The sequence below is a fragment of the Panthera pardus genome, unplaced genomic scaffold (genome assembly GCF_024362965.1).
Source record: "Panthera pardus isolate Hobbes unplaced genomic scaffold, ASM2436296v1 HiC_scaffold_17, whole genome shotgun sequence".
Lineage (NCBI taxonomy): Eukaryota > Metazoa > Chordata > Mammalia > Carnivora > Felidae > Panthera > Panthera pardus.
In genome coordinates, this window is record NW_026526732.1 from 53874808 (window position 1) to 53898966 (window position 24159).

Here is a 24159-nt window from a genome sequence, read left to right on the forward strand (position 1 = left end):
TTCTTTTTTAAAAAATATTTATTTGCGGGAGAGCACAAATGGAGGAGGGGCAACAAGAGGGGGAGACAGAGGATTTGAAGCAGGCTCTGCACTGACAGGATGACAGCAGTAAGCCTGAATTGTGGCTCAAACTCACAAACCGCAAGATCGCGACCTGAGCTGAAGTCGGACATTCAACTGACTGAGCCACCCAGGTGTCCCTATTTGGTTCTTTTTTATGATTTTTTTCTCTTTGTTAAATTTCTCATTTTGTTTGTGTATGGTTTTCCTGATTTTGTTGAATTTGGTGTGTTTTCCTGTAGCCATTAAGTATCCTTAAAACAGCTATTTTGAATTCTTGATGGGGTAAACCCCAGGTGTCCATGTCTTTGGGATCAGTTATTGGAAGATTATTGTGATCCTCTGGTGGTATCATGTTTTCATGAGTTTTGCATTGTTGTCTTCACATCTGAAGTAGCAGTCACCTCCTCCTATCTTTACTAATTACTTTCAGGAGAGAAATACCTTCCATCAGCCCTACTCATGATCTGGAGGCTTTCTCAGACCTTCTATGGCTCTATAATTATTGTTCCCCCTTGAAGCAGGATATGACCACATGCTTACATGGCTTTTCTCAATCCTGCAACACACAAGGCTGAGGGCTGACAACTTTCCTTTTATTTTCCCAAAGATGCCACTAATGCTCAATTTTATGATGTCTCTCTGGTGTGCAGATTCAGACTGCTTTCTGAACATGCTCACTAGCCATCTACCAAAGCTCACTCTTACCACAACCATTGGGAGCATGCACAGGGCATCAGCCACAAAATGAGGGTGTGTGTGTGTGTGTGTGTGTGTGTGTGTGTGTGTGTGTGCGTGTGCACACACACATGTGATATGCAGAGCACTGGAGATGTCCTCAAGCCAGCTGGGGGGCTGTGGGGGAGGTGTCCCCAGCAGCTTGTGAGCAAGCTTCTTGATGAAGTATGTGAAGCAGTTAGTAGGATCCACCTGTCTTCAATGTCTTCAAAGAGTTCTATCTGTCCCTCTCCCAGCCTCTCTCCTGCCCTCCAGCCATGCATGTCAGAATCAGTACTCTGGATGGAGCAAAAGAAGAATGAACCTCTTAGGCAGTATCCCACACAGCTGGGGAAGCAGGGTGATCACTCACATCCTCTTTTGTTCCCCTGCAGGGGAAATTACAGACCAAGATCTCTTTTGCCCTAAACTGTGCTGCCTTAGGGGAGGAGTGATGCAGCTAAAGTTAAACCATTTCTCTGACCCTCCCCAATGTGTCCAAACTTGGGTTTGTTTTTTTGTTTTGTTTTGTTTTTGCTCCAACAGTGTGCTGAAACTCCTCTACTAGAAACCCGGACATCTACAAAGGCTCTCTTGTCCTTGGGTGACTGTTTAAGAGAGCGTTTCCAGGGGCTCCTAGACCACAGCTGGGAGAGGCAAGAGCTGGTCCACAGCCAGGACCAAGGTCTATATATTCCTATTACCTGACACATAGATGGGTAAACCTCCTCCCAGGTGATTTGGCATATGGTGCTAAATCTAACACTGCTCACAAAGGCACTTTTGTCTGTGAATGGATGCCAAATTATTGTTGGGGGGGGGGCGGGCATGAACATGAGATGCCTTACTCAACTTAATACTGATGTCATTTCTCCACATTAAATTTTTAACAGCAGCTACTCCTGAGGAGGGAAGTAGAAATAAGACACGGGTGGAAGAAGGGAAAAAATGCGGAGAAGGGAGAGTAGTGAAGGAGAAGCATTTGATATTTAGTATATATACACTTATGTGATGTTCTGATTTTTTAACCTAGCATGCATTCATTTATCTCACATAAAATTTTATAAAAGGAAAGATCTTAGAGAGCCCATGTATTGTCCCTAAAATAGCAGTACCTGGAAAAAGGTGATAGCTGCCTTATTGAAATTAGTCATTACACATTTCCAGCCCTGTCACAACCAACAGAATTTTAATTAATATTCCATTTCTTCTCCCACTGTTTACTTTATCCAAGAAAACCAGAGTTTTCATTCCTGAGGTTAAAAAAAAGAAAAACCAGGGTGCCTGGGTGGCTCAGTCAGTTAAGTACAGACTCCTGATTTCGGCTCAGGTCATGATCTCATGGTTCACACACATCCAGCTCTGCGCTGATGGCATAGAGCCTGCTTGGGATTCTGTCTCCCTCTCTCTGTCCCTCCCCTGCTTGCTCCCTCTCACAAAATAAATAAAAAGAAACTTAAAAAATAAAAAGAAAAACATATGAATAACATCACAGACTGGAAAAAAGTTGATGTATATACCTTTAGAAAAATCTTTAAAAAAATTTTTTTTAACGTTTATTTATTTTTCAGACAGAGAGAGACACAGCATGAACGGGGGAGGGGCAGAGAGAGAGGGAGACACAGAATCGGAAGCAGGCTCCAGGCTCTGAGCCATCAGCCCAGAGCCCGACGCGGGGCTCAAACCCGCGGACCGTGAGATCGTGACCTGAGCCGAAGTCGGACGCTTAACCGACTGAGCCACCCGGGCGCCCCAAAATCTTTTTAGAACTATGCTACCAACCCATAACTGCAGCACCTGTAAACTTTTTTTCTCCCACAAAAAGGAACTGGGCAATATATCCCCAGGCTAAGAGGAACTCCCACTATATCTGCAGCTTTGCAAAATCTGTTTTTTTGAAAATCCAGTAAGTTTACCCACAAGATTTTTCCTTCTTCTATACAAATAATCAGAGGTAAACAGTAACTTTTCTATCTTAAAAAATATAACCATACTATAAATACAAAGTACATAATGCATGTGATTCATTTTTCTATAATCACAACTTCTAGAATGAGAAAGAAAAACTAAACCTCAATAAAATATTTACCTTAAAAAATCATCCTTGTATATTTTCAGAGACTGCATTAAGACTTCCAGTATCCAGGACAGCCATTTATAAATATTCTGAACTCTGGTTCTGCTCTTCTGCATTATATTTGCTCAGCTTTTTGTCATTTCACTGTTCACTAGCACTTTTATTTAAAGATGAAAGGGACATCTGGGTGGCTCAGTCTGTTAAGCATCTGACTCTTGACTTTGGATCAGGTCAAGATCTCACGGTTCGTGGGATTGAGCCCTGCAAGGGACTCCCATGCTGACAGCACAGAGCCTGTGTGGGATTCTCTCTCTCCTTCTCTCTCTGACCCTCCCCTGCTTAAAAGCTTGCACTCTCTCTCAAAAAAAAAAAAAAAAAAAAAAAAACAAAAAACAAAAAACAACATTTTTTAAAAGCTTAAAAATAATAAAATAAAGATGACAAGAGGAAGAGAAAGAAGATGAATTTAGTCAATCTTGTAACTTATTCCGATCTTTGATAAAAGATCTGAAGAGTAAATTTTAAGCAATTAGCTAAAACAAGATTGAACATCATTATATTTATCATTATGTACAACTAAAGGTAGATTAATAAAGTAGATTATACTTTATAAAAGAAAGACAAATAGTTCCTTGATAAAAGCAAATGAGAATATAATTAATTCTACCCAAAGACAATATTATAATATGTAAATATAACAAATATATAATGTTACACACACACACACACACACACACACACACACACACACACACACACTGAGCAACATGGTGGGTGGAAAGAACTCTCAGTAAAAAGCAGGAAATCTGGGTTCTAGGTACGGCTCTGTCACTAGCCAGGCAATCTTAGGCATGAGCCTCAAAAAGGTATAAATGTTACCTTACAGTCTAAGGTGCTGGTATAAATGTTGCTAAGGCTCCTTCCATATATTCCTTGCTCTGTAGCCATTTCTCAGCTCTCACTATTCATAACTTATTCAGTTTCATCAGGTAGCTTTTCCCACATACACTGAAACTATTTTTAGCTTTCTCCCTCTGCCCTCATCTCTCCCTTCTAAGCCTTCTCCAGCTTTCTCAGGAAAATCTTCACTTAACTCCAATTAGAGCAAAAACAAAATCATAAGCATGACTACTAAGCCAAGAGTGATGGCAGGGACACGCCTAAAAGAAAACAAAAAGCTTAACAAACAAAAGGCTCAGATTCATCAGCCTCATCAGCCTCTGAAATTTGCAGACACACATGGGAGTCCATTCAGAATTCACGTAAGTTTCCATTTCATTCACTCATCCTCCATAATCACCAGCATTACAGAAGATAGAAAATTTATTTAAAATTTGTGGGGGGGGGGGGGGGAATGGGCTGAATGGGTGATGGGCATTGAGGAGGACACTTGTCGGGATGAGCACTGTGTATTAGATGCAAGTGATGAATCACTGGGCTCTACTCCTGAAACTAATACTACACTGTATGTTAACTAATTTGAATTTAAATAAATAAATTAAAAAAAAATAAAATTTGTGGTTTTATCACTGTTTTATATCATTGTTAGCACTGTACACTCCCAACACATAGTTAATCACTCCTAACCCATTCAATATTGAAGTATAATATTTTTCTTATAATTATTTGTTGGTGTGTCTATTTCCTCTAATAGAATACCCTGGTTTCCTTGATGGCAGGATTCATTTCAGGACAGCTTCACCATTGTAATCCTAGTGACTAAGCACTTAATAAATGCTAAAAGGAACTTAGCATGCATGTTGAAATCTGAATATTGTTTTCTTGTATTTTATCTTACAAAGGTGTAATATTTGAGCTAATTGGGCAATTAGGCTTTTGCAGACCAGCTAGCCTAGGACTTGAACACCACAGTTAGAACAATGTTTAGAGGAGAAATCTATCATAATCCAAAAAAGTAATTCACAAGTAAACTTCTGAAACTTAATTTTTTGAAAATTGGTAGCACAATAAGGGCCTTAGCAATCTTGAGGTCCAATCCTATCATTTATAGATGAAAAAAATGTGAACTCAAGTGGATTCAAGACACTTGCCCAAATGTCAGGAACAGAGCCAGACTCACAAAGAACTGCCTTCTTAACCCATTATTCTTCTGCTATATCATGGAAACCACATAAATATGTGATATGACTGTATGGTTTCTTCTACTTTCAGTTGTTAAGAATTTTAAAGATTTAAGTTATTTTAGGTATTATGGCAGAGTTTATTCAGTTAATCAACCATATCTTTATAATATGTGAATCCTAATGATCATTATTCATTATTAACTGAGGAATACTATAACTTTAAGGACTTCCACATGTCTTTAGAGACAAATTGCAGACTTCACATTTAATAAAAACAAGCTGAACACTATTGACAGTAAGAAGTACATTCTGATTATACATTAAGAAGTCCTTTCTATTAATTCTAATTTTAGTGCCAATCTACATGTTGTTCTTATTTACTTTAAGTGTTTATGTGTATATTCAGAGAGGACATTGTCTCAATAACCTGTGTATACTATTTAACACCAACTTATAAATGGGAAGTGTAGAGACAGTCAATAGTAAAAGAATATACAAAATATTTTGTACCAAGCACCCCTAGTATGCTATAATTTTGAGAGAGAAAAGCTAAATGCACTAAAGCAGAAAAAGGTTTCTTGGATATCTTGAAGCCTCAAAAACTTGGCCAAACTATTGTTCAATGTGCACACAGTTTGTGTCTTCATGCTCAGATGTTGTTGAAACAGCAGACTTAAAAGAAATAATGTCAATGAATCCTACCAAGCACTATACATGACCTCTGGGGTAATTAGCAATCATTCAAAAGCAACAAGACTAAAATGTTCTATTCTTTATTACTGTCAGCTCTTATCTTGATCAGCATTTTAATAAAGATGCTTCGTTTCTAAGACAGTTTCATGAATCAGTCATAATTACATTCTGACATGCAGTGAATAGTAAAGCAAAACTAAATATCACTTCATCAACCTTTCTAACCTTTATGCAAGTATTAACTGTAAATAATTTTTACACAATCCTACAACAGAAAATCTGCATATTTCTTAGCTTTGTACGTACTTTACCCCAAATGAATTTCCTGTGACCTATACCTGAAAAACACAATCAGCCATAATTATCCAGTTTTGTGTGATGCTCAGGTGTTGCCTTTCAGAGTTCAAATCAACTTCAAGTATAAAAGGCTACTTTATTCTACAAATGGCACAATATGCAAAATGGGTTAAGTAGCCAAAAGCATCTCAGAGCATTGTGGCTTGAAAGAAGTCTATCCAGAATCAAAACGTCAGAACAAAAATACACTAAGCAAAGTGACACTTATAAAAATAGATTCATAGATTACACATTAAGAAACGGATCCTGATGACTACTGCAGAAAGTCTTATCATTAAAATATGTAAAAAGAAGAATATTAATTAGAAGGAAATCTGAGAAGTTAAAGGGTAGATTTTTTTTAATGTAATACCAAAATAGTTGATGGAAGAGGGTGGAAATCTATCAGAAATATAAAACTTAGGGGCATTATTCTGATACCAAGGATAATATGTAAAACTCTTTTAATACCAGCAACACTCCTCTCCCCAAAAAATACATGATTTAGAGTCTTGAAATAGCTAATTTCTCTGAAGACTAACTTTTAAAAATATTTTAGACAAAGTGAACATAATTCAGTATGGTAATAAATTGATAATGCATTTTGGATGATTTATTGTTTCAGATCTTTGAAGATTTCAAAATAAATGCAATGCTTTCTCAAGAATAATTTCTTGTCTTGTCAGTAGTGGTCACAGAATATCCACACAGAGCTAGGTTCCCAAACCTATATTTCCACTATGTCCTTCAAATAAGTAAAGTTTACAGTAAATCTACTGAGTGATATTGTTAACCAAGCTGATTTCCATTTAAAAACTTAACTATGGTAAAAAAAGAACATATTTACCACTTCACTTTGTGTAATTTCAATTTGAAAGATAAGTTCCTTCTAAAACTAATCTAAAATCATTCCTTATAGGTTTTTTATACATTTTATTATAAAACCACTTTCCTGGAACCTTATCAATCTGAAGCAAAAAAAGAAATATAACAAGCATCTTTTTCATATGGGACTAAAACCACAAAAATGTATAAGTCTTTTATGTGATAATTTTTGTTGAACTCTTCTGTTTAGCTTTCTTGATCATTATTCCTTCCTCTTATTGGAGGTACAAGCAAAGGAGGGAAAAGAAGTGTTGATTTAAGAAAACAGATTTCCCAGAAAAAAAACACAAAACTGTGATTAAGATTTAAACAAAAGCTAAAGATGGCTTCCTCCGAGCACTGATGAGGTCCGCTCCCTCATTACTAACAACTGAAAACTTGTGATGCATTTTGTTTCAAGAGAATCCAAAAGTCCTTGCTATAAAGCAGACAGGGGGGTGCTGAGTCCATTCACTCTTTCTGTATCACAACCATTATGTAAGAAGTATAAAACACTGCCTTTATGCTGCCAAGCCACAATGACTCTTCCTACATCAAAGGATTTTCACCACCAGGGTTTTTTCTTCAAAATTTATTCAAGCTAAGGGCAGAGAGACAACAATTCATACACGCTAATTACGTCTAATTATCTATTCCCTTTTCTGACCAGCTTCGGCCAGTGTTATTTGCTATCTGGATTTCTCACAACCTCCCTTTGCCCTGTCCATCCAGCCCAACAGTGAAGGCTTTGAAGCAAACAGTTGTGGCTTTTTAGAGTTTTCTCAATATAAAGTTCAAGCAAATTAAATAATTATTCTGTTAGTTTTGACACATTTATGCGTTAAATATGAGGACCTCTTGGTTAATTTGGCAAATTCCTCACATCTCTTCATGGCTGGAATCATAGTAACACCCTCTCTTATGGGAGCGTCTCCTCATGCTTTCTTTTCATGATCTAAATGAAATGTTTATTGGATTAAAGTTCTTCTCTGCAGACCTCCACGGTGGCCTATGACAAAGAGCTTAAAAGTTCTATTAATTGGTTTGAGTTTTCAGGGAGGGGAAAGGGAGAATTTTATTTCACATTACATCACTAGCCAAGAAAATTGCCACGTGTAATTAAACTAATTTATCTCATGAGTCCAACAACTAATTCATATTTAAGACACACTTCCTTTCAATCATTTTTACCATTAGAGAATTGATTTCTTGTAATTTAGCCAAAAATAACTATTTATTATTCTAAGAGAAGAGAATTCAAGACCTAACAGTCTATATTTTACACATAAGCAATAGCCTGCTGTAGTCCAGTTTGATAAATATATCATCTATATATTTTATTTCTGATTACATAAATATAAATGTATCATTTATATATTTCATGGGAAATCTATGTTTTCATTTTATGTAAGACAATTACAGAAAATATTATTTTAAAAGGCATACACCCAAAATCACTTTTCCATAGGTAGGCCATGACTAATATAAGGTGTACATTCTGCTATCAAGATGAACAAGAATTACATTTTAAATCCACATTACAATAACTTTTAGTCTAGATATTTATTTATTTCAAGGACACAGCACAAAAATACTGTCACAAAGTTTAATGCCTGTTACTATAGCCAATTTGCTTAAATAAATTTTCTCAAACATATAGGAAATAGGTATATGAAAATAGATTTCGTTAATTTCTTCAGCCTAAAATTTAGCAAATTATAGGAATGTTTTGCAAGTCAATAACTCATTTTTGTATCTTAAAACTTTATTAAACACTAAAGTTCAAATGAACACTTCAGTGGTTTATGGGGGAAAGTCATAACTCTTTTCAATTCTGGACTTCAGTCTATTACTTTTCCACATTTTGTTTCTTTCAATCTTTAAGGGATAAAAACCTAACTCCTAAGTAAAGACATTATCACACTAACAAAGAGTTAATCCTTGCTACACTGACTCAGGTGACAACATAGTGGAGGTCAGTCAGTGGAGTTGACACTGACCTCAAGAGCTGATTCGGATTACTTAGCCCTCTGAAATCTCTAGTATTGAAAGTTATAATGAACAAACTGACAAATCAATTTCACCAATGAAATGAAAATTATGGCAGGAAGAAATGGCAAATAAATATACACTTAACAAATCTATAAATCCCAATGCAGGTAGCTGGGCAGTCTGAGCATTAAAGTGTTTTACCTGAGGGTTATAAACAATTTTTTTTAAAGTTTGTAACTAGAAATCACACAATACCAGAATATTCTCAGAGTTCACTATAGATGTAAGATTTCTTAGGAAAAAAAAGTCCTCAGGAAACAAAAACAAAAGCTAATACTCAGCATTTTGAGAGGAGTGGGCAGTTTTAGATAAAGGATGCATAACAACTGAGAAACATTAACAACCAAGTAGAAGAAATAAAGTTATTGCCTGAACATTAAAAAATATTATAAAAATCATAATAATAAAACCATTACTACTTTAGATTATAAAGTATTTTTATTTGTTGCATAGTTAAACCCAACAAATGTTAAACCAAATCAGATTATGATGCTTTCCCAATGGACAACTCTTTATCAGGAAAAGGAAAATTCATATTTATAAGTTAATGCTAGTATCTTATTTTTCGATAATTTAGTAATCTAATATTCATCAAAGGAAAATTATATTGCGGAATGCCTTGTTGGTTATTTCTGACCAGCTTACAGGTGTGATTTTCATAATCTATTAAACACCTAACTCATTTCTTTTCTAATCATTTAATTGTAAATAGAAATTTAAAAACTTAAGAAAGAAGATAGTTTGCTAAAACATTAGTGTGAATGAAAGTTAAAATGCCACATTACTGATAACAGAATCTATCACCATATAGCAAAACACTACATACAATACTACACAGGAACATTTCCCATGGGGAGATTATTTTAGATCTGTCCACATTGTTAAAATGATTAAGGAAATCATAAAAAGGGATGCCTGGCTGGCTCTGTCAGTAGAGCACGCGACTCCTGATCTTGGGGTTGTTAGTTCGAGCTCCCTGTTCAGTGGAGAGATTACTTAAAAATAAAATCTTAAAAAAAAAAAAAAAAGGAAAGAAAGAAAATTATAAAAGAAAGTTAATAAAATCACATGGAAAATTATTTTTTAACTCTAAAAAGTATGAATAGCATTTATCTCTTTAAGGGCTCATTATAGAATGCATCAGACACAATGGTTTATCTAAGTTTAAGTGATGGAGTAAAGAGACAGATTTTTACCCAAATATAAAACAGCTGTCCAAAATATCATAGATGGCTGGAATTTGATCAGATGAGAAAAGCAACAATGCTTGCCAGGCAATCCATGTATCAAGAAAGCCAATAATAGTGTCTAGCTGAAATTAACCTAAGAAACTACTCTTCTCAAAATATCAACTGGTCCTTTCCTTTCAACCACAATGATTTCATTTTTTAAATTATGTATATATATATTTTTTTTAATTTTTTTTTGAGAGAGAGAATAAGAGAAAGCTCACACACACTACACACATACAAGCTGGATGGGGGGAAGGGAGAGAGAGACAGAGAGAGAGAGAGAGAGAGAGAGAGAGAGAGAGAGAGAGAGAACAAGAACCCCAAGCAGGATCTGCACTGTCAGCACAGAGCCCTTTGTGGGGCTCAATTCCACGAAAAGTGAGATCATGATCTGAGCCAAAATCAAGAGTCGGACACTTAACCGACTGAACCGCCCAGGCACCCCTCAACCACAATGATTTAAATAATGTTTACAACACAAAATTATGTTCAATGTATATTATACAATGAATGCGCATTTAAGATATTATTTTCTTAAATGTAAAAATTGAAGATATTTCTAAGAAAGTTGATCCTAACAAAACTGGTATTTCTCAACTTATCAAATTATTTGAAATTGATACTGAGCCACTGTCTCGTCTTTTGGTTCACCAGAAGCTTCCTCCCTTCTATCAATCATTTATACAGCAAATTCTTAAAATGACACTTTCTGCAAGATTTAAAAATGAATCTATGCTGACACAGGATTTCCACCACATAAAAAAGTCACTCTTCACAGAAAAAAAGTGCTATATACATATGTTATTTTAAACACTTATCTCTCTTTCCTTTGCATGTTGTATAAATCAGGGATAAGAAAACTTTCTGTTAAAAGCAGATAGTAAATATTTTAATTTGAAGGCCGTAAGTGCCACAGCTACTTAACTCTGCCACTGTACTGTGAAAACAGTCACAGACAATACATAAATGAATAAGCATGAAGTTTTTCAATAAAATCTTATTTACAAAAACAGGTGGCAGAGTGGATTTGGCCACTGGCTATAGTTTAACAATCCCTGGTATAGTTTATCACAGTCTAAAATACTGCAGTGTGGAACTAAGATACTTAATTTCACAGAATAGTGCTATGTAGATACCAACATATGCTTTCACAATTATATGTTTATATACTTAGAAGAATTACTTCCGTTTTATTAAAATCACAACAAAGATTCTTTAAGACTAAATCAGCAAAATCAGGACATTGTGTTATATAGTAAGCAAGGAGTTTCAAGTTTGAAGCATGCACAATAATCATAGTATTAACCATCTTTAATATACATAAGGGAATGTTACATACTAAATTTTTTTTTAATTTACAGTAGTCTCCCCCCACCCCCTTATCTGTGATGGATACAGTCCAAGATGCCTAAAACTGCAGATAGTACTGAACCCTATATATCCTATGTTTTATACACACACACACACACACACACACACACATACATACATACCTAAGATAAAGTTTAAATTATAAATTAGACATAGTAAGCGATTTACAACAATATACTGTAAGGAACATTATGTGGTTATGGTCTCTCTCTCAAAATATCTTATTGTACTATATTCATCCTTCTTGTGAAGTGAGATAATAAAATGCCTACATGATACGATGAAGTAAGTGAGTGACAAAGGCAATGTGACGTGGTGTTAGGTTACTACTGACCTCTGACAACAGGTCAGAAGGAGGATCATCTGCTTCCAGACCAAGGGGGATCCTCAGGTAATTGAAACTGTAGCAAGTCAAACTGTGGGTAACAAGGAACTACCCTACATGCAATACATATTCTTTTATGGGGGTGGGGGTGGGGATCTGACTTTCAAATACATTTGCAAGTGGGTGCTTGGGTGGCTCAGGTCGGTTAAGCGGCCAACTCACATTGATTTTGGCTCAGGTCATGATCCCAGGGTCATGAGATGGAGCCCCACGTCGGGCTCTGCACTGGGTGTGGAGCCTGCTTAAGATTCTCTTTCCATCTATTCCTCCCCGCCCTCAAAAATTAATTAATTAATTTCCAACTTTCAAGCAAACAGAAGAATGTAATAGTTGTTATGTTATAAAAATCTCAAAGAATTACTAATCACAAAATTTTTAATCTGTAATTCTCATGCTTGTGTTTCTTTTCCATGTGGTTTTTTCCTCCATGATGAATGCCCTTTCCCACTATGCCTGGTAATTTTTATTTGATTTCTAAGTTTCAATTTAAGTATCACTTGTTCTTTGGAAATACTCCTGACATGTACCATCTACTCCACTCAAACTGCTGGTGTGGGTTGGGGCCCCTTTTCTATATTCTTTGGCATTCTATAGTTAACTCAATTACAGAAGTTCCCACCTGACACAAAGAAAATTTTACTGACTTACAGACCATAAAAAAGACAATATTTAACCAGATTCAATGACCACCACCAATGTTTTATTACTCTAATATCTCCATTTAAAAGTTATTAATTCTGACTTAAAGTAGTTTGTTCAAGAAGTTTCATGAGTTCTATAAATCCTACGATACCACATATCCAAAAATATGTATCTGCAGGCTTAAATTTTCGTGACAGCTTGGCTAACAAGAAGGCACATCTTTTTTTTTTTTAATGTTCATTTATTTATTTTGAGAGAGAGAGAGCAGGGAAGAGGGACAGAGGGATGGAGAGAGGGAGAGAGAAGGAGAGAGAAAGGGAGAGAGGGAGAAAGAGAGAAAGAGAGAGAGAGAGAGAGAGAGAGAGAGAGAGAGACAGAATTCCAAGCAGGCCTGTTGCAGGGCTCAATCTCATGACTACCAGATCATAAAATGAGCCAAAATCAAGAGTCAGATGCCCAAACCACTGAGTCACCCAGCTCCCCAACTTTTCTTCTATTTAACTGTATGACTCTTTCTTTATCCTTGAAATTCAGTTATGCATCAGAAAAATATATTACCCCTCTATTTTATCTTTATTTTTCTCTTTCAGAAATATGAATTATGTGAATGATTGATCTGTTGTCTGCTTTCCATGTCTAGCATTTTCACTGTAATTGTTTTATCTCTGACTATTCTAGCTACACTTTGTGTGACTTTTCCATAAGTTGAGTCTATTTATCACTAATTTTATTTTTAGCAGTTTCAATCCTTTAACTTGTTTTTCCTAAGATGCTTTTCACTTTTTTAATGTGTCTACCCTCACTCTATTTTCTTAGCTCTGCCACCTCACTTTCCATCTAATCTTGCAGCTACTTTACCTGTCCTCTTATTTCACTGGTACCCATAACTTCTTTATAATTTCTTTTAAAATATAGTAAAGTTATGGGGCGCCTGGGTGCCTCAGTCAGTTTAAGTGTCTGACTTCGGCTCAGGTCATGATCTCGCGGTTTGTGAGTTCGAGCCCTGAATCGGGCTCTGTGCTAACAGCTAGCTCAGAGCCTGGAGCCTGCTTCGGATTCTGTCTCCCTCTCTCTCTGCCCCTACCCCACTCTGTCTCTCTCTCTCTCTCTCTCTCTATATATATATATATATATGTGTGTGTGTATGTATATACATATAGTTTTATCTACAAACGTCTCCCGTTTCCTTAGGTAGTTCTTCCAAAGTATATTCTTCATGTGCTTTTACTTATTAGTGCGTGTCTACCTCTCCTGTTTGTTCCTGCTGCTTCCTTCCTATGCCCACCATTTCACTCTTTTAATAATAGCCTCTGTACATAGGACCTATGTTCATTCCATTTTGCTTTTTGCTAATTCCTTAACCCTGAATGTGAATAATCCTACCCAGATCTGCCGACTTCCTAAGAAGGGTAGACAAAAATTTACCTGCTAAAAGAATGGGTTTTATTATAAAAAATAATACAAGGGGCACCTGGGGGGGTTCAGTCGGTTAAGTATCTGAATTCAGCTCAGCTCATGATCTCATGTTCATAAATTCAAGCCCTGCATCAAGGTCTGTGCTAACAGTGCAGAGTCTGCTTAGGATTCTCTCTCCCTACCTCTCTGCCCCTCCCCCACTCACACTCTATCTCTATCTCAAAATAAATTTTAAGAATATGAAAAAGAAAAATAAACAAAAAATAATACAAGATCATTCCAGAAAAGTCTAATGTTAGAATTCTTAGAAAAGTAAGGGATGCCTGGGTGGCTCAGTCAGTTAAGTGTTCAACTCTTGATTTCAGCTCAGGTCATGATCTCATGGTTTGTGGGTTCAAGCCCCACATCAGGCTCTGCAATGACAGAGCAGAGCCTGCTTGGGATTCTCTGTCTCCCTCTCTCTCTGCCCCTCCCCTGCTCACTCTCTTTCTCTCTCAAAATAAATAAACATTTTTTAAAAAAAGAAATCTTAGAAAAGTCTAACAGAGAAAATGTAAATCATCTATAATCTAACTCTTCAGAAATAAGTTCTAGCTATATTTTGAGGTATTTATTTCTAGTAGTTTTCTATTCATGTACATGTACATTACTTTCACAGTTAAGAGTACTGGATATACTCTTGCATCATATTTTTTCACTCAAATTATCTGTGAACATTATTATACATTATTAAAATCTTTTTAAAAATATCATTCCAAGTAAGTATACTATAATATCCCCTCATGTGACTGTACCATCATTTACTTAATGATTCCTCTAAAGATGGGAAAGATGTTCCCATCACTGCTTCTTAAAAATAGTTATCCTGAGGCACCTGGGTGACTTGGTCAGTTCTGTATCCAACTCTTGGTTTCAGCTCAGGTCACGATTTCACATTTGCATGAGTTCAAGCCCCATGTCAGGCTCTACACTGGCAGTGCAGAGCCTGCTTGGGATTCTCTCTCCTTCGCTCTCTGCCCCTCCCCCTTTCACGATATCTGTGTTTCCCTCAAAATAAGTAAATAAAAAAGTTTTTTTAAAAAGTTATCCTATTTTATATTTCTAAAGTATCTGTAAAAAAAAAAAATATGGCTCTGAGCTCCTAAATTACAAAATATCCTGTCTTCTTCTTTACAATTAAAAGCTAAGATGATGGAAACCATTAAAAAGTGAAAAGGCAACCTACTGAATGGGAAAAGATAATTTGCAAATGACTTATCTGATAAGAGGTTAATATCCAAAATATATAAAGAATTTATATGACTCAAAACCAAAAAGCCCATGTAATCTGATTAAAAGATGGAGAGAGGACCTGAAAAGACATTTTTCCAAAGAAGACATACAGACAGGCAACAGACTGCTCAATATCACTCATCATCAGAAAAATGTAATTCAAAACCACAATGAGACATCACCTTACAACTTGTCAGAATGGCTAGAATCAAAAACACAAAAAATAACTCGGATGCCTGGCCAGGTTGCTCAGTTGGTAGAACACGTGACTCTTAATCTCAGGGTCAGGAGTTTAAGCCACATGTTGAGCATGGAGCCTACAAAAGAAAAGAAAGAGAGGGAGAGGAAGGAAGGAAGGAAGGAAGGAAGGAAGGAAGGAAGGAAGGAAGGAAGGAAGGAAAGAAGGAAAAATATTGGCAAGGATGTGGAGAAAAAGGAATCTTGCTGACAGGAATGTAAATTGGTGTAGCCACTATGGAAAACAGTATGGAGTTTCCTCAAAAAATTAAAAATAGAAATAGCATACTACTATTCAGTAATCCCACTACTGGCTATTTACCAAAAGAAAACAAAAACATTCATTCAAAAAGATATGCAGCCCTGTGTTCACTGCAGCATTATTTACAATAGCCAAGATATGGAAGCAACTCAAATGTCCTTCAATAGATGAATGGATAAAGAAGATGTGGTAGATGTACACAATGGAATATTACTCAGCCAGAAAAAAAAAGAATGAAATCTCACCATTTGCAACAATATGGACGGACCTTCATTATGCTAAGTGAAATAAGTCAGAGAAAGACAAATACCATATAATTTCACTTATACATGTAATCTAAAAGACAAATGAATAAAGAAACAAAAATTAAACAGAGTCCTAAATACAGAGAACAAACTGATGGTTCTTGGCAGGTGAAATAGATAAAGACGATTAAGAGGTACAAATTTCCGTATGGAATCAGAAAAGACCCCGAATAGCCAAAGTAATGTTGAAAAGAAAACCAAAGCTGGAAGCATCACAATTCCGGACTTTAAGCTGTATTACAAACCTGTAATCATCAAGACAGTATAGTACTGGCACAAAAACAGACACATAGATCAATGGAACAGAACAGAAAACCCAGAAATGGACCCATAAACATATAGACAACTAATCTCTGACAAAGCAGGAAAGAATATCCAGTAGAAAAAAAGACAGTCTCTTCAGCAAACAGTATTGGGAAAACTGGACAGCCATGTGAAGAATGAACCTGGACCACTTTCTTACACCATACACAAAAATAAACTCAAAATGGATAAAAGGCCTAAATGTAAGACAGGAAACTGTCAAAATCCTAGAAGAGAAAACAGGCAACAACCTCTTTGACCACAGCCACAGCAACTTATTTGACATGTATCCAGAGGCAAGGAAAACAAAAGCAAAAATGAACTACTGGACCTCATCAAGATAAAAGACTTCTGCATGGCAAAGGAAAAAACCAGCAAAACTAAAAGGCAAACAATGGAATGGGAGAAGATATTTACAAAAGACATCAGATAAAAAGTTAGTATCCAAAATCTATAAAGAACTTATCAAACTCAACATCCAAAAAACAATCCAGTGAAGAAATGGGCAAAAGACATGAATAGACACTTCTCCAAAGAAGACATCCAGATGGCTAACTGACACATGAAAAAATGCTCAACATCACTCATCATCAGGGAAAGAGAAATCAAAACCACAAAGAGATACCACCTCACATCTGTCAGAATGGCTAAAATTAACAACTCAGGCAACAGTAGACATTGGCGAGGATGCAGAAAAGAGGAACCCTTTTGCACCTGATGGGAATGCAAACTGGTGCAGCCCCTCTGGAAAATAATTTGGAAGTTCCTCAAAAAATTAAAAATAGAACTACCCTACGACCCAGCAATTGCACTACTAGGTATTTATCCAAAGGATACAGGAGTGCTGATTCAAAAGGGCACAAGCACCCCAATGTTCATAGCATGACTATCAACAACAGCCAAAGTATGGTAAAAGCCCAAACGTCAATTGACCGAGGAATGGATAAAGATGTGGTGTGTGTATGTGTGTGTGTGTGTATATATATATATATATATATATATATATACACACACACACATATACATACATGTATATATATATATGTATATATACACATATATACATACATACATATACACATACATACACACACACATACATACAACGGAATATTACTCGGTGATCAAAAAGAACGAAATCTTACCATTTGCAACAATGTGGATGGAACTAGAGTATTATGCTAAGCAAAATAAGTCGGTCAGAGAAAGACAAATACCATATGACTTCTTTCATGTGGAATTTAAGAAACAAAACAGATGACCATAGGGGAAGGGAAGTAAAAATAAGAAAAATAGAGAAACAAACCATAAGAGACTCTTAAATACAGAGAACAAACTGAGGGTTGCTGGTGGGGTGTTTGGCAGAGGGATGGGCTAAATGGCCGAGGGGCATTAAGGAGGGCACTTGTTGGAATGAACACTGCATGTTATATGTAAGTGATGAATCAGTAAATTCTATTCCTGAATTTCATTATTACATTATATGTTAACTAACTTGTATTTAAATTTGAAAAGATAAAATAAATAAAAATTTTTCAAAAAGAGGTACAATTTCTAGTTATAAAACAAGTAAGTTACAAAGATGAGAAGTACGGCATAAGGAACATAGTCAATAATGTTTGGTGACAGATGGTGACTACACTTACTGTGGTGAACAGTGAGTAATATATAGACAGAATTGTTGAATCAATATGTTGATTAGCTTCATCTGAAGCTAATATAATGGTAAATTTTAATTCTAGTTCAATAAAAAAAAAAACTAAGAGACTTCTCCTTTTGGCCAAAGCAGAGTATTTAGAAGTCAATTTTGCCTTCCTGCCATTAAGCACTAAAACACTGGACAAAACATTTAAAACCTCTACTACCAGACATAATACAATGAGTAGCAAAAGACGCAATCCCTGAGATGTGGGAAATAAACCAGTTAAGCAAGCATTACACTTCCCATGGCTTTCTGTCAGAGGCAATTTCTAGACTGCAGCACAGCAGTCTAAATCAGTTGAGGAGACAGTGATCAGAGCTCTAGGAAGTTGAGGCAGTTGGGATTTGCATGGCAGAGTTCAGTAAAAGAGGAAGCTATGCAGAGACAGAGCTCTAGAATATCTGCATAGAGAATGTCTGTAATCTTTGGCTGAATATTAAATTGCACGTGCATAAGGTGAAACTTCACAAGACTGGGGAAAGAACAATCCACCCAAAGCTGGGAGATACAAGCATTCTGAACAGACAGAGTAGAGAGAAGTTGGTGACACTAAGGGGATTCAGTAGAGGCTCTAGAAGGGTCACATTTAGAAGAAAGAGTAAAATAGTCTTAGAGTAAAGGCTACTTGAGACATACTATCAAAGCTTAGAAACAAGCCTCAAGGGGCACCCAGGGTGGCTCAGTTGGTTAAGTGTCCCACTCTTGATTTCAGCTCAGCTCATGATCTCACAGGTTTGTGGGATAAAGCCCTGCATTAGGCTCTGTGCTGGCAGTGCGGAGCCTGCTTGGATTCTCTCTTTCTCCTTCTCTGCCCCTTTCCCACTTGCGTGCTCTCTCTCTCTCAAAATAAATAAACATTAATTAAAAAGCCTCGGAAGGATAAAGCTGATCTGCAAGCAACTTAACCACTTGCCAAAATAAAATTCAACAGCCTTAAAGGAAGTAACACTCAATATAATCATCACAATGTTCATCATCCAATCACAAACTATTAAGTTTGCCAAGAATCAGGAAAGGAGGACTCACAACCGGCGGGGGGGGGGGGGGGGGGGGGGGGCGGGGAGGTTAAAATCAGAACACAGAAACAAAACCAAAATGACAGAAATGAAGGAATTAGCAGACAAGAACATTTAATAAAACGACTTCTACTTCTGGGAAGATGGAGTAGACATCCTTTCTCTGTCCCTCCTGACATGTACAATTTAAAATCCTAGAGATCATATATAAAATAAACATAGGTACATACTAAAAAGTAGAACAAAAAAGAGGTAGGGATCTCAAGACCTGAGAAACAACAGAATGGTGAGTTCTCTGCTTTTCTGTTCAATTCATGTATTCCAGACTTGGAACTGAAGAAGCCAGCATCCCAGAAATGCCAATGGACATGGACAAGGGAGGACCCAGGAAAATGGCAGCATAGCAAAGAAGAAACTTTTCAACAATAACTTGTACTGTGGCAAACACCGCAGTGGAAAAAACCAATGCCACCTGCACCCTTTCCAGCAAAGGCTGAGAGGAGTCTAGAAGTACATTCTCACAAGGCTGTTAATGAGGCATCCCAACACTCCTGCCAGTGACATCAGAGAAGGTTAAGTGGGGAACTGAAACTTTCAACCCTGGGGCACCTGGCTGGCTCAGTCAGTGGAGCATGCAACTCTTGATCTCAGAGTTGTGAGTTCGAGCTCCATGTTGGGTGTAGAGATTACTTAAATAAATAAATTTTTTTTAAAAAAGAAACATTCATCCCTGCCAGTCAATAATGAGCACCCCGCCTTCCCTACCCCGATGATGTCAGTGGAACCTCTCCACCAGCAGAAACAAGGAGTACCTGCTCTATAGATGCTGATAAAGAACCTGGACTGCCCCCTATATCTAGCAATAATTAGACAGTGCCTATCCTTCTGTTAGAATAGTGCCCAAAAAGCCATCTAAAACTCAAGTTTAAAGATGACAAACAAATGGCCAATAAGCACACGAAAATATGCTACTCGTCACTGATCACTTGAGAAACATGAATCAAAACTACAATGATTACACACAGAAGAATTAAAAGGACTCAGACAAATATTAGTACACAAGTGTTCACAGCAGCATTATTCACAACAGCCAAAAGGTAGAATCAACCCAATGTCCATCAATAGATGAACAGATGAACAAACAGTGGTATATATGTATAATGGAATCTTATTCCTTAAAAAGGAATGGAATATGACACATACTACAGCATGGATGAACCCTGAAGACATTATGTAAGTGAAAAAACCCAGACACAAAAGAACAAATATCATATGACTCCATTTATATAAGGTACTTAAAATGGCAAATTCATGGAGATAGTAAGTAGAATGATGGTTACAAGGAGTTGGGAGAAGAGGAGAATGGGGAGTTATTATTGAATGAGTACAGAATTTCAGTTTGGGAAGACGAAGTTCTAGAGCTAGGTGGTGATGATGGTTGCCCGACAATGTAAATGTACTTAACGGCACTGATTGTACACTTAAAAATGGTTCGAATGGTAAATTTTATGTTATATATACTTTACCACAATAAAAAAAATTTTAAAAATAAGATCCAAAGTCTCATGACAGATTATGAAAATGTCCAAATTTCAAATGAAATTCATTCATACCAAAAACCAGGAAGATCTCACACTATAAAAAGACAATCACTAGATAAATTCATTCACACCAAAAACCAGGAAGATCTTACACTGTAAAAAAACATCAAGATGACAGAGATGTTAAAATTATCTGATAAAATTACCCTATGCGTGTGCAATTTAAAGCAGATATGACAAAAATACTTCCACAATTATGACTATGCTTGTAACAACAAAGAAGCTTGTATCACTACTTAGTAAAAAAATTCATTATAAAAGTTCTATTCACAAGCAATATTTAATCATTCTAAATCTGCACGCAACTTACAGCCTCGAAATATGTTAAGGTCAATGACAGAATTATCAGAGAAATAAATAGATTCATAACCATAGTGAGAGATGTTTTCCATAAGCTTCATAATAATTGATGGGAAAAAATAATAAGAATTTGAACACAATTAACAACTCCAATCTAATGGGTATACTGTGTTATATATACTATCACATACAACTGTAGTTGAGTACTCATTATTTTCGAGAATACAAAGAACATTTTTATAAAAATTGGCCATATATTAGGCCATAAAGGAAATTTCAACAAATTTTAAAGGATTTAAGTTGCATGGAGCATATCCTCCCACCACAACGCAATTAAGCATTTGTTGAGAAAATAATAACAACAGGAAATTTCATATGCTCGTTTGGAAATTAAAAAACATACTTCTAGCTAACACATGCGTTAAAAAAGAAATCACAATAGAAATCAGAAAATACTTTGAACTTAATAGTGAAAATACTAAATATAAAAACTTAATGAATGCAGCTATTTACGGGAAAATAAATAGCCTTAAATGCAGTTAGGAAAGAAGGTTGAAAAGAGATTTAAAAAAAATTAATCTCAGTAAATTAGAAAATGAAGAGCAAGATAAATTCAAAGAAAATGCAAGTAAGAGCAAAACTGGAGCCTCCCCACTTAAATGGCAGTGGAAATTATATGTAAGGGTTAGGTTTTGTTTTGTTTTGGTTTTGCCTTGCTTTGCTTGAAGGAGTTCTCCAGGAGGGCTTCCTAGAGGAGATATACCTAAACATTTTCTATATCCTTTCAAGTACTATGGCTTTTTCTTTTCTTTTTTTAAATAAATTGTGGCAAAATATACATAACAAAAACATTATCATTTTAACCATTTTAAGTGTGCAATTCAATGGCATGAAGTACATTCATGATGTTATACAACCATTACTAATGTCTATTTCCAGAACCTTTTCATCATCCCAAAGAGAGACTCTACCCATGAAATAATAATTACCCATTCCCCACTCCTCTCAGCCCCTGTAACCTCTATTTTACTTTTGTTTCTCTGAATATACCGTTTCTAGGCACATCATATAAGTGGAATCATATAATATTTGTCCTTTTGTTTCTGACTCCTCTCACTTAGTATGTTCTCAAGGTTCATCTGTAATGTAGCAAATGTCAAAATTTGCATTCCTTTTTTATAGCAAAACAATAATTCATTGTATGAATATACCACATTTTGTTTTTTAACAGCATATTGGCCCTCCTCATCATTCCTACTATCTTATAAAAATATTATTGTTTACTAAGAACTTACATAGGCTCTTGTTTTTTTGCAATACTCCAAGCAACAAATCACAAGTTCTTGTAGTGAATTACCAATTTGTTATCACTTGGTTTATAGGAGAGGACATAAAAGAAAAAGTGAATATACACTGTACTTTTTCCCCAAATAAATTTCTATCTGGTTTATAGTCTCTTTTTATTAAACCAAGATTCTCTATTAGTTTTAAGATTGACTTCTGCTATACAGTTCTCTCAGCTGGGTCAAAATGCAAGAGTAACACTAGCATATGTGAATAGACGAAATGTCATTTAAATAAATATGAAACAAACTTTCCTTACAAAGGAAACCTCATATGCCCACCAAAAAAGTTCCAGGGAAACCAGCCACAGCATATATTTACCTGGCTGATGTTTTGTTACATCTGAAAAGTCTTGAATAAATGGGACATTTTAAATGCTTTCTTATCCAATAAGATATTCAGTTTCCTAGGAATTTTAGTTTGTGTTCAATTTCAAATTGTACATTATTTATTTCAGTTCTTGTTCAATTTCAAATTTGGATAATTTATCTCTTTGGGTTTCTTCCTCTCTACAAATATATATATATATGTGTATATATATATATATACACACATATATATATACACATACACACACAATACATATACTATATATATATATATACAATACATATATATATACAATACATATATATATATATACATATATATATATGGAGAGAGAGAGGGTTAAAAAGTGAAAAAATTAAACCCAATCTGGCCAATTTAGTTGTTTATTAATAATGCTATTATATATTAAAGTATGACAAATTACTGGCCAAAAAATAAGGTTTGTGGTTAAAAAAAAAAAAAAAAGTATACATACAAAGTTCCCTGAGAACCTTTAACTTGTTTCATTCTGTGAGCCTTCTCTCTTTACATTTTGTATATTTTATGCTACATGAAGATACTATTTTTAGTACCCATTTTTCTTAGCTTCCTTGTTTATATTTTGGTATCTACATGTACCAAATTACTTTGGATTCCCAGCATGAAGAACACACTGTACATTTATTTTCCCCCCAAATGCAAAACATGAATATAAAGGGGAAAAAAATACTAACAGCATAAATCTTCAAAGAGTACTTTTCCTTACATCTATAAATATCTCAGAGAAATTAAAAACCTCTGGGAACTTAAAATTGCTCAAGGAAAAAGATGTTTTAATTCTCCCAAGTATAGCACAGGGAATAAAGTTTGGTACCAATAATTTGAAAAAGACTATCTGACTGTATCTTTAGAATACTTGTAGAAAAAAATAGATTTACTTCTCCTTCTTGATAAGAATTTTTGAGGTTTTAGGTTTTTAAAAATAATACAACCTCATCCCTTCTTCAGTTATATTGCTATAGACTGGGAAAAATTATGTACCTAAGAATTATGGGAGTTATATTTTGGCACATATGCTTATTTTTGGTACTGTTTTTGGTACTTCATTTTGCTTTGTATTATAGATATTTGTGTATGTCCTATATGCCCAACTAGATTATAAATGACTTGTAAGCAAGAACAGCCTATTTCATGATTGCATTACCCATCATGCCCAAAGTAGCACTTTGCACATAGTAGGTTCTCAATAAGTATTGGTAAAATATAGAATTATTGAATAATTGTATAAAAATTTATTTAAATTAACAGTGAAAAAAGAGGCTATTTTATTCTTAATCATCTTGTAATGAAGACTATTTCAAACTCCATGCAGTGATGATACACACAAATATTTAAACTATTTATGTGCCTCAACTTGACATAATTTCATAACTTGATGGCAATCACATTTAAATATATTAGAATATTTTTGTAATAATGCTACTCTAGAATAGCAACTTTAATAGCTGAGAAAACACGTTAAAGACCATTAACCTTAAAGAAATAGAGAACATTAAACATTTTTTTCAGAAATCAATGT

At 35.4% G+C, this 24159-nt stretch overlaps 1 protein-coding gene across 1 annotated transcript in view; it reads right to left on the minus strand.

Annotated features, from left to right (window-relative positions):
* AFG1L (AFG1 like ATPase) overlaps nucleotides 1-24159 on the minus strand; it is a 197779-nt gene that overhangs the window by 69529 nt on the left and 104091 nt on the right. The window lies entirely within an intron of this gene.